The sequence below is a fragment of the Anser anser genome (genome assembly GCF_964211835.1).
Source record: "Anser anser genome assembly, chromosome: 18".
Classification (NCBI taxonomy): domain Eukaryota; kingdom Metazoa; phylum Chordata; class Aves; order Anseriformes; family Anatidae; genus Anser; species Anser anser.
In genome coordinates, this window is record NC_139739.1 from 2,055,455 (window position 1) to 2,067,162 (window position 11,708).

General features: G+C 58.6%; 1 long non-coding RNA gene across 1 annotated transcript; it reads right to left on the reverse strand.

Annotated features, from left to right (window-relative positions):
* Positions 1–727: 727 nt before the first annotated feature.
* On the reverse strand, positions 728–3,072 carry LOC310883773. Its single transcript, XR_014573857.1, has 2 exons — positions 2,019–3,072; positions 728–1,099 (listed from the first exon to the last, which is right to left on the reverse strand). It is a non-coding gene; the product is annotated as an uncharacterized lncRNA (long non-coding RNA).
* Positions 3,073–11,708: the final 8,636 nt, after the last annotated feature.

The window sequence follows — 11,708 nt, forward strand, 5'->3', positions numbered from 1 at the left end:
CATCTCACCCCTTCCCATCCCTGCGGATCTCCCACCCCATCCCATCCCCAACCCCATCCCCATCCCATCTCACCCCATCCCCATCCCTGAGGATCTCCCACCCCATCCCCATCTCATCTCCCACCCCACCCCATCCCATCTCACCCCATCCCCATCCCTGAGGATCTCCCACCCCATCCCCATCCCATCTCCATCCCAATCCCATCTCCCACCCCTTCCCATCCCTGCGGATCTCCCACCCCACCCCATCCCATCCCCAACCCCATCCCCATCCCATCTCACCCCACCCCATCTCACCCCATCCCCATCCCTAGGAATCTCCCATCCCATCCCCAGGGATCTCCCATCCCCACCCCTGGAAGTGTCCCAGCAGTTTTCTGACCCCCCCACCCCACCAGGATTTAGCCCCCAGCTGCCTGCCCAGCGCCCCCCTCCCCGTGCCCTTCTCAATATGGGGCCGCATCAGCCAAAGCCCAGCCGCCAGACCCCCCCGCCGCTGCCTCCCGTGGGGTTTCGGCTCCGTGCACCGGGGTTTAAGCAGCGCAGGGGGTCCTGCACCAGGCTGAGCCCCCTCCCCAAGCTCTCCGGGGCTCGTAGCACTGCCAGAAGCCGAGGGGGGAGGCAGCGCCCGGGGCTGCCTCCGCAAGCAGCGGGCTCTGAGCAACGCTCAGCCGCAGCCACGCGATGCCCGATTCAGGGCAGGAAGGAACATTTCTCATCCCTGTAGCCGGACTGCACCATTCAAACGAGAACATTTGTACCCACTTCCGATAAAGTCCTTCAAGAAAATTCTACTTTTCTCCAACTTAAAAACGAAATCCCTGGAGAGGCAGCGGAGCGAAAGGACGGAGTGTGTTCCTGCCCTCCGCTCGGGGCTGGGTATCGATTGGCGTTGGAGTAGCCGCTTCGCGGACATCTTATCCTGTTCCAGGCACAACTAGGTATTTTTATTTAGCGAGGAAACGCGTCGCGTTATGCAAAGTAGCTGGGGAGACGAGCGCAGCACTTTCAAGCTGATGTGCCCTGACACGCTCCTTGGAGGTTCAGGAAGGAGAAAGCTCGTGTAGGAATCTGAAAATCAGATCTAAAGCCTACTTTCCTGAAAGACAAAAAGGAACACCTGCAATTATCTGTTCTGAATACCTGGCACTTTCATTCCCCGGGCAGCCAAGACAGCCCGTGTGCTAAAAATAAAAGAGCCGCCTTGAATTTTGTTGAATTATAAATACATTTTGGCAGTCTGGCATCTCATGCAGCAGATCAAAGCACGGCGGTGTTATTTATTTATTTCCTCGCAGGTTTATTTTTACGGCTGCAGGCCCCCCGATTGCCGAGGGCTCGTTATACCCCACCTCGCGACCCAGCTCAGCGTGCAGCAAAGCGCTCAGCTCAGCACCCACACTGCTTTCAGTGGCACCAAGGAGGGGGGGGGAAGGGGAATATGTGGCTGCGGAGACTCCCGGGCACCCGGTGGGTCCGGGCCCTGCTCCCTCTCCTTGGCTGCAGCATTTCCCTGCTCCACGTGGGGAGCTTGGAGCCACGCTGGGAAATTGAAGCATTGAAAGCATGGCACGGGGCTGGCTCAGCTATCGCCACCGAGAAAAAAAGCTCTCCCCACATTTTATAGCCCAATTAGGCACAGCTAATGGGGGTGATGGGGAGCAGATGCGGAGCCGGCACCGCAGCGGGGTCACTGCAGCGCAGGGCTGGCCATGGTGGCACAGGGGACTGGCGAAGGAATGTGAGTTTATCAAACAATTTTTTCTTCGGTGCTTTTAATTGGGATTAGAAGCGCTGCAGAGGCTCTCGTGGAAACCTCTGGACTCTGAGCTTGGGCACACAAAGCCCAGAGTGAGTTAACAGCCACTGCTAAACCCAGAGCCGGGGAAACCCCCTGGAGCAGGACCAGCCCCCGGCGCGCAGCCCCAAACCCTGGCGGGGTCTGCTGGCAGCCTGCTCACCCCACAGAGCACTTGTTGCCTCGAAATCCCACAGAGCTGAGCTCTTCCCAAGCTCACCCATGCCCGTGGGTCGCCAGGAGGTGACAGCAAGTCCCACGAGCTGCCTGTGCCACAACGCGTCCCCGTGAGAGCAGCCTCGGCTCCTGCCCGCTGCGCTCTGATCAGGTGCGCTGGTGCTGCCCCTCAGGGCTCGTTAACCTCCCGCCTTCATTAACACTTGTTAATGAAGGACCACAGCTTGTCCTTCAGAGCCTCCCAGCCCCAGGGGAAGGCTCAGCATGGGGAAAGCTGGAGCACCTGCCAAAATTAGACCCGAGTGTGCCCAGCTTTGGGTGCCTGGGGGGTGGCCGTGCTGTGCCGAACCCCAAATGCAGCGGGTGCCGCAGCCAAGCTCCTCTCCCCCTGCCCCACGCGCCCCTGGGTGCCTCAGCTCTCCACGGGTGTGCGTCACTGCCACGAACATGACAAATTCATTCTGCCAACGCTACGAAACCTCCAGGCAGATCCGGGAGCGCTGAACCCCTCCCGAGGGGGGTGACGGTGGCACAGGAGCGACACCTCCGTGGGTCGCGCTCCCGCGATGTCTCTGCGAGGAGCAGGGGACGCGTTCAGCGTTACGCTCCGGCGTTTTTGCAGAAGGGTGTTTCACAGGCATTTTGCTCCCCGGTGGAAGGGAACTGGAGCTTTTCCCCTGACACATCGGGGTCGTGCGGCGCGGCTGGCAGGCAGGCACGGGGCAGCGGGACGCGATGGAGAGGGGGCGGAGGCGGGTGCCAGGCCGCAGCCCCGCACCGTGGCACAGGCTGCTCTGGAAAAGCAGAGCTCTCAGCCCTGCCACCCTCCTGGGGATGCTCCTTCCCACAGGTAAAGCACTGGAATTTCCAAAAAAAAAAAAATTTAAAAATTAATATTTTTATATATTAAAAGGAAAGCAAGCTTTCCCCATTGCCACTTGATTCAGGTGCCCGGGGGGTCACGGGGACCCCCTGCTGCTCTGAGAGCTGGTGACAGGGGATTTGCTGTCCCCCTGCCCCGTGGCTGGCACGGTGCCCCTAGCTGGTTAGCTCAACAGCTCTTCCTCAATCTTTCCAAATGCTGAAAGAGAAGAGGAGGAAAGGAGCTGGCGAGGAGCCGGCCTGCGGCCGCTGCTCTGCCCTTGCTGGAGCACCACAACCCAGACGTAAACCTGATGGATGTGATCCTGAGGTCCCGCACCAGGAGATGCAGAACCTAAAGCCCCGCAGCAGCGACCGACCGGAGCACGTCGCCGGCAGGCTCACACGGGGCTGCCAAACAACCAAAGCCCCCAGCATCCCCCCCAGCCCAGGTGCTGGCAGCCCCAGGAGAACCCCCCCTCCCCAGCCACCATGGCACGAGGAAGCCCAAAGGGGGACCCCAAATCCCTCGGGGCACCCCATTCCCCCTACCCACAGCCCCCGGTGGCACGGGCGGGCAGGAGCCGCAGCCCCCAGCCCCCAGAGCTGCACAGCCCCAGGCTCATCCAGCCCCGTTCGATCGTGAAGGCACCGCAGCCAGCTCATTACACTCTTTTAATAAGATATGTGCTGGTTTTACATTCATTTTTCATTTCTGATAACGCTCTGTCCTATATAACTGCACTATTATCCTCGGTGAGGTGAGGGGAAGAATATATTTCCTAAAAGACCGGCTGCATTAATTTTGCAGTAAGCGCCATAAAAGATTTAATCTCCAGCTCCTCTTTTGTTAATGGGATTAGTGTAACTTATTTACTGATTTAATTAATTGGCGTATCTTCTGCTCGGCGGGATGCAGCAGCCCAGAAACTTGCCGCTTTCGGCTGCGAATAACCAGGCTTCGTTTCAGTTTAGAGCCTGCGAAGAGTACACGCCTGCAAGCCCTAAATTATTTAAATTAGTTCTGATAGGCCGCGCTGAGAAGAGGAGAGGAAGGAGCTCTATCTCCCCTCCGACCCGTGAACTCGTGGCAGAGCTTCCCTACAGCACTGCCAATACGTTCCCGATAACCAAGTGCCGTCACTGCTGGCAACGCCGATGGATGGCCCGAGGGCCACTGCGGCCACCGGTGTCCCCACGTGCCACGTCCCCAGCTTCCCAGCCAGCGCAGGGCTTTGCTGCTGGCACCCACCTCCTCTCCCCTCTGGGACCCAGGGCCGTGGCCCTTGGGTGCCCCCATGTCCCGGGGTGGGGGTCCAGCAGAGGGGCACCCCCCCGCCGCCTCCCCCAGCGCTTTATTTAGGTCACCCCGCGCTCGGCGGCACGGCAGCGCCGCTTGCAGCGGGGGAGGTTGGACTTCACACTCTTGCTCCGCGAGCTGCTTTTCTAGGTCACCAACCCACAGCGGTGCATTAAAATAGAGCCTCTCCCTCCCCTCCCCGCACCCCACGGCCACAGGCTGCGACGCCGCGGCTGCCGCAGCCGCCAGCCGGAGGGGAAGGGGTGCGAGAGGGTGGCTGCAACCCCGTCCGCGCATGCGCTGACCCCACAGCCCCCAAAATACCTGACGGGCACCTGGGGTGGGCGCAGCACCGATGTTTCCCCACACCCAGTCCCGCTCCCAAAGCTGATCCCATGCCCGGACCCGCCGGGTGTCACCTCCGTGGCACCGGGTGCCGGCTCCGCACCCCAGGCCACCAGCCCCAGGGCTCTCCAGCACGGTGCTTTGGGTCTCATCCTCCTGGGTTTATTTGTTACTTGTTTCTCTTGGGGTTTTCAGGGGCTCCAAAGCAGGTCTCCTTTGTCAACCCAGGCAGAAAGTCCCTTGTTTCAAGAGAGGGGAAATGACAGCGTTTGAAACCCGCAGGGAGCCTTATGGGGACATCCCTCTGGTGCCCCAAGAGACGGCACGTGAGCAGTGTCTAGCAGGGATGAAGAGCAGGAGCCCTGACGGTTACAGTTAACACAGGGATTAACAAGTCCCTAAAATCAGTGTCAAAAAAGCTAAAAAAAAACAACCAGCTGGAGGGCTTCGCCGCCTGCCAGCTCCCCATCCCCAGGTCCATGAGCTGCGTGAACCAAAGCAACCTCTGCCACCCAGCATCCTGCTGCCCCAGGAGGGTGCAAAGCACGAGGTGCTGAGCATCGTCCCCCGGTCCCCAGGGAGCCAGGGCTGAGGTCCCCTCCCTGTGCCCGAAAACGTGCTGGGGGACAGCAGGTTGCACGGAGACCTCCCCCCATGCTGTATTCGCTCTCTTTTCCATCCGAATCCGAATCCGTACGGGTCTGACCGCCCCAAAATCTGTTTCTGCCATGGCAGCGCGGAGGTTAAGCCACCAGCACTGCGCCGCCACGGGCAGAGGTGAGCGAGCAGGGAGCTCGTCCAGCACGAGCAGCGTGTTTAACAAGCTGGGAAATCAATACTGCCACTGAGCCCCGGCGAAACAGCATCATGAGCGCTGCACCGCCACGCAGGGGCTTTGCGGGAGGCTGTCCCCAGCCCCAAAGCCACCAGCAACCGCCTGGAAACGCAGGGCCCTGCTCTCCTGCTCCTTCTTCCCCGCAGCAGGGCTGCAGGGCATCGCTCGCTGCTCGCGGCCGGGCGAGCAGTTTGGCTTTTACCAACGGAAGCGGCAACAGCGGAGTTTCTCACGTGGTGCGGAGCCGGGGCTGAGCACGGAGGGACAAGGAGAGCAGCTCACGAGCTGCAGACAGGCTGTTCTGCCCCCAAAAAAACCCGCCGTAAGAGCAGCCCGCAGAGATCCTGCGCCGCCAAGCCGGGCGGAGAGCACCTGGAGGAGGTAAACCGGGAGGCTCGCGCGTGAGTGTCCTCACCACCACCTGCAGCTCCTCCGCAGAAGAGACGTGCCAGCACCAGTTGCTTTGCTCCTCGGTGCCGTGGGGCTGCCTCACTGCTGCTAAAAGAAAAAAAAAAAAAAACCTCCCAGGGTTTGGATACCCTTGAACACAAAAGCACTCAGAGAAAACAGCGGGCTGAGGAATGGTGCCCGGCAGTGGGCTCGCACCCACGCTCGGTCCCGTTAACCGGGAGACCCACGGCCGTAAATCCGAGCACATCCCCATCCAGACTCACAAGCCAGTGCTTCCAGGTGAGAAGCCAGCCCTGCCTCTGCCTCCCCCCGGGAAAATGGGAGCTGTGGCAGGACGGAACAAACTCAGCCGCCAGGAGCAGCCGCCTGGGCTTCGGCACGCCGCGCTTCCAGCCAGCGCCTCGGTGCCAACAGCACCAAACGTTGGCAGCGGCAGAAGGCTGCAAGGATTGGCCTTGTTGCAAGAAAAAAATAGCTCCTTCCACCCCTGTTATCTGCTCCCCGTCAGGAGCTGGCGCTGAGCACGGCGAGGAGCCGTGCAGGCTTGCAGGGAGCTGGCTGGAGAGGCAGCCCCCCCAGTGCCTCCTCCGCTGGGAGCGATGGGGTCGGAGGCAGCTGTGGGGCTGCCCCCAGCCCGCCCCAGCGCCGGGAGCTGCCTCCCGCCGTGCCAAGCTGCTCCCACAGCTGCTAATTGCAGAAACGTTCGTTCGAACCGGCTTGTTCTTCCAGGAACGGATACAAGCGACCTGATTTCCAAGAGTGCTCGGATGCGCCCGCACGCGGGCAGCCGATGGTGCAAGGGGCACGGCTGGGTGAGGATTTCCTGCGGTGTGGGGAGCAGTGGGATTCCTGCTGGGCAACCATTTCCCACCCTGCTCATCCACGGCTCCGGGCTGCAGCCCCCTCCTCTCCTCTGCTTGTCCCGACGGCCACGTTGAGTGTTTGTGCAGTGAGAGCGGGATTCCTGGTTACGGGTGGAGGTGGCCACCTCTTGTCTGCCATCACAGGAGCTTAGCCAGCAAAGGCACAAGTCCTCCACCCTCCTTCAGCCTGCCGTGGTGGCTATAAACCTGTGGCCGTGCTGCAGCCCGGTGACAGCAGCCCGGTGACAGCCCCTCAGGGACACTTGTGACACACGGTGTGTCCTGATGGGTGGCCTAAATCCCACGGCTCCCTCCAGCTCCGGCACGGCTCCGGGCAGGAGGTGACCCAGTTGGAGACGTGCACGTCCCCAAAATCAAAGCTTTGGCAAAAGCCTCCCCAGTGCCAGGTCCTGCCTGGCCCGCAGCCACCTCCCCTTGAGACGGCGGGAGAAAAAGACCCTAAAATAACCCCGAGTGGGGGCAGGAGCTGCTGATGGGGTCCCTGAGCTGTGCCCACCCGTGCGCCTGTAAAATCTAACTTGAATTTCCATGCAAAACCTGACCACGATTCGTAATTGTCTCCCAGGGGGTCGAACCTGAGCTCTTTGGGGAACTCAGCCCCTTCCTCACCCACACCAGCACCGGCCCCAGCCCCGTGCTGCCGGCCGTGCCCCCTTCCGCGGTGGCACCTGGGGACAGGCAGGGCCGTGCTGCTGCCGCCGCCAGCGCCGCCAAATCGATCCCCGTTATCTGCATCGTGATGTGCCTTGGCAGCGAGATAAGTGAGCCACAGAGAGCAGCGCCCAGCAGCCCGCCGCAGGACAAAACACCTCTGGATCAATCCCGAAGGCCGGCTGCGAAGCCGCATGCGCAGAGCAGAGCATCCACCCCGGCCCCACACAGATCTCTGGGTTTCGCCCCACCTTTTGGTCCCTCTGAATTCTGGACCCGCATAGAAAAACCTTCCAGGGGTTTCCCTTTCCAGGACCCCCCTGGAGCTGTGGGCAGCTGCCTCAGGGTTTCTCCTCGTGCCCCCAGGAGCAGAGCCTGGGGCAGGGCCAGCAGCTCCCGGTGCGCCCGAGCCGGCTGCGGCAGCCTCCTCTTTTCCAGGGCTGTAAATCCCGACACGGAGCTTTTTCTGCTTCTTCCTGCTTGGCAGCAGTTCAGGGCATATTTGTGTTTTGGCTGCCAGCAATGCAGCATTTACAAACCTGCCCTGGATTTATCTGCTGCAGAATCGGCCACTAAATTAAAAACACAGAAGTCGGGGACGTGGTAGGAACAGCAATTTTACAGCAGCCGGGCTGCGTGCCGGTCCCCTCCTGCCCACAGCCCCCCTGCCCCTGCCTCGAGGCACTCCTTGCAGCGTCGGCTGGCTTCGTTTCTCCCCTAAATGCGTTAAACGCTCATTTTGCCTTTTTCTGCTGCCTCCTCCGGCCGCTCCCTGCCCAGCTGCAGCCGGCCCCGTGCAGGCACGCGCCTGCCTCGCTGCTTGAGCACGGCGACTCGCAGGAACTTTAATTACCTTTAAAACCCTTAGTGCTTCATCAAGTGGTCTGACAGCTCGCGCCACGCTGGAGCAGCAGGAGGACAGGGCAGCCACACAAACCTGCCTTTTTTGGGGCAAGCAGGCTCAGAAGAGACCCTCTCCAGCCCGTTTTGGCCATCCCTCCCCATCAGCATTCCCAACCCGTGTGCCGAGGAGCAGACAACCATGGTGCCAAGTTACCGCCAACCCCACACCACGGAGCAGCGGGTTTCAGCCAACAGAGAGGATTTTCTGTGCTCCTCCGAGTCTCATCGCGAAGTCAAAACCCAGCCCTGGTACAGCCGAACTGGGCACCCAGGGAAACGGCACGCTTTGAGGACGTCTGTCTGCACGGCAGCTCTGAGCAGCGCTTGCCTGCTCCGTTTAGCAAAGAGCCAGAAGCGCGACAGCCCCAGGGGCAGGGAGGAGACCCGAGAAGCGCGGCGGAGCCGGGAGGGCTTTGCACCATCCTGCAACATTTGGCACCGGGGCTGCAGCCGGCTCGCACCGCCCTCGCACCGCCAGGAGAGGTTCAGCACAGCTCCTCAGCCACCCAGATTCCAGGAATTTCGCTCTGTGCTATCAAAGCTGGCTATAAAAAGAAAGAGGTTCCCTTCCCAGAGCTGTCAGGAAGGAGCTGAAGCGGCGATGGGTGACCCCAGGGCTGTGGTGGTGCTGGGCGATGGGTGCTGAGCAGGACTGGCGAGCATCCTGCACCTACGTTTGCATTTAAGGGTTTTAGTTGCTACGTGGAAGAAGACAGCAAGCGCTATTAAACTTAATAGAGAGAAAATGGAGCTGAAATGAAAACAACATGGAGGAAATTTAGAAGGGCTAAATGGTCTTCAGTTCCCAAGCGGCCAGGACAAAGACAACATTAATAACCCCCATCGAGTTGGCAAGAGGCAGGACTCTCACGAGGAAGATCAGCGGCCCTTATTTTCTGACCTGAGTAGATAGGGACGAGGCAGAGGGACGGGGCCTTTGCAGGAAGGGAGGGGTTTTGGCGCAGCAGCCCGCAGGATGGCACCGGCCGGGGCTGCTCCTTCCACCGGCACAGACGGAGGTGTCCAGAGGTGGAGCAGCAGGGACAAAATGCAGCACACAAGGTCCCAAAAAGGACCCTGCAGAGAAGCTCTGAGCACCCTGGCTCTGCCCAGGGACACCAGAGACCGCCTGCGTTGCTAGCTGCTGCCCTTGTAGGCATCTCCTCCAAGCACATGCTCTTCATGCTCTTCATCATATAACCACCAGCGCTCCCTCTGATAGCCCCAACCACCCCCCGAAGGAAACAGCTTCAATTCTGCCCCTGCCACCCAGCTGGGTCCCGATCTCTCGACACCAGCCTCAACCCCACGCCACCCTTTCCTTCCCTGCAGCTACTCCTCATTTACATCGGCATAATTGTTATTCTGCCTCGTTAGGTTCTAGCGCGCAGCTTCGAGAGCTTATTTAAAATTCACTGAAGCCTCCCAAACTCAAAAGAATTTAAAAGAAACAACCCAAAAGGCATGCCTGTGGGATTGTTCATGAGCAGGAGACAGGAGGACCGCACGTGTCCACCTGCTCCGCAGTGCAGCAAGGGGGCTGCAAGCAAGCCAGCAAGCAAGAGGGGAAAGGAAATTGGGTTCTTCTGCAGCTTGCTTTTTTTTACTTTTTTTCTTTTCTTTTTTCTTTTCTTCCTTTACAGCCTGGCCTGTGCTGCCCTGCACCTTGCCTTCAAGCCCAAGGGGTTGGCACAGCATGTGGGGGGCCGGCCTGGCGGGGGGGCTGCAACACCTTCCCCAGAACACAGCCCGATATCCCCTGGCATCCCCAAAGTCTGTTGTTCAGCCCAACTCGCTGAAGCATCTCTTCCTCCTCTCCCTCTCTTCTTTGGCCCCAAAAGAAAAGAAAAAAAAAAGAGGGGAACAAACCCAGTGCGGTATTTCAGAGCAAATCACTTTGGAAGTGCGCTCAAAGCTCTCACGGCACAGCTTAAGAAACATAACACGTCCTCTCAAAGGAGATGGGTTTTTTTTTCCCCCATAAAACGATCCGCTAACCGCTTCCCAAACGCACCACAGGAGGATAATCTAAAGGCATAAAAATGCTCGCCAGAGGCGGGTTCTGTAGGATGTGCTTGTCAGCAAGCCCCCTGCTGTGCCCGCACGCCCCTGCACACTCGTAGCTGTGCTCGCACAGCACCCAGACCTCCCCGTGCTCACAGACAGGGATGCAGGCACCTCCCTGAAGGCACTTGTCACAAATTCAGATGTTTCTGCTGTTCTCCCTCCCAAAGTTTGCCATCATCTTCCCCAAAAACCCCGCAGGCCCCGCTTCAGCCCCTAGGCACCTCTAAAACCGAAGCCTGAGGGCTTCCGAAGGCATGAGAGGGTCCCTGACCGGGGCTCTGCACCGTGCCCCTGCGTGGTGGCTCGCAGAGGGATGGGACATGGGAGTGAAGATGAAAGACACAGGCACGGTGACCCCCTTCAATGTGCTCAGCCCCCCCAGATCGAGCTGGGGAAGCCTCATGTGCTCATGCTGCCTCTCTGCTTTAAAACTGCAGGGAGCAGAAGCTGGAGGCACGAGCACCGCGTCAGCTAGGAGAAGCAATTTAACCAGAAAGAGAAGGGGCGAGAACTGGGCACTGCTCATCGACATTTACTTAATTATTGAAAAAGCCACAATGGCACAGCAGGGAAAGAAATTCATTAAAGCCTAACTCAGAAGGAAAGCATAACCAGGCTTTACGATTTATTTATTTATTTTTGACTGCAAGGTACAGAACCGAATGGATGCTCGCAGCCCGACCAACAGGCAGGGAGAGCGGGAGGCGCTCGGCGAGGAACCTGCAACCACCACCATCGGGCACGATGAGTCTGGGAGAGAGGCGGCCAGGAAACAGCATCCACCCAGGAGGCAACAGCTGGGCTGCAAGTGCCGACAATAACACCGAAAAATCGGGTTTATTTAGTATGGAAGAGGAAGAATTAGGAGATGTATTCACGCCTTAGCACGATGAGACATTTCATATTGCACCATGAACCACACTAAGCCAATAAACAGAGATTATCAGTGCTAAAGGCTTTAAAATGCAGCAAGATCTGGAGCAATTGAAGCAAAACCTTTTTAAAGAGCTGCCCAAGGAGCTATTTCTAGATTGGCACTTTTGCCTTTTTATGTCCAGGAGCATGGGAAAGATCTTTAAAAGGCTACTTTAAACTGCAGCACTGTTATTTATTTTCCTGCGTGTGAAAACAATCCGTGTCATCTTGGAACTCGTTGGTCTGACATTGAAGCCAGGCAAAACAACGGAATAGCTGAAACAGGCCTCACTTAATGAAGAGGTGAAATTTAATTAGTGCCAATCACCACGGGTTTATGAAAAGCAGATTTCATTAAACCAACCTGATCCTTTTATGAGGCTCCAAAATTAGTTTACCAATGCAACCGGGCGTCAGATGCCGCTGCGGATGACATTTTGATGAAGAAGCTGGAACGATATAAAAATCAACACCGAACCTGTTAGACCTCTAAACAGCTGCTTAGCAGCTGCCCAAGCGTCAGAGAGGGGAACTGGCCTCACAGCCCGGCGAGCCGTCAGA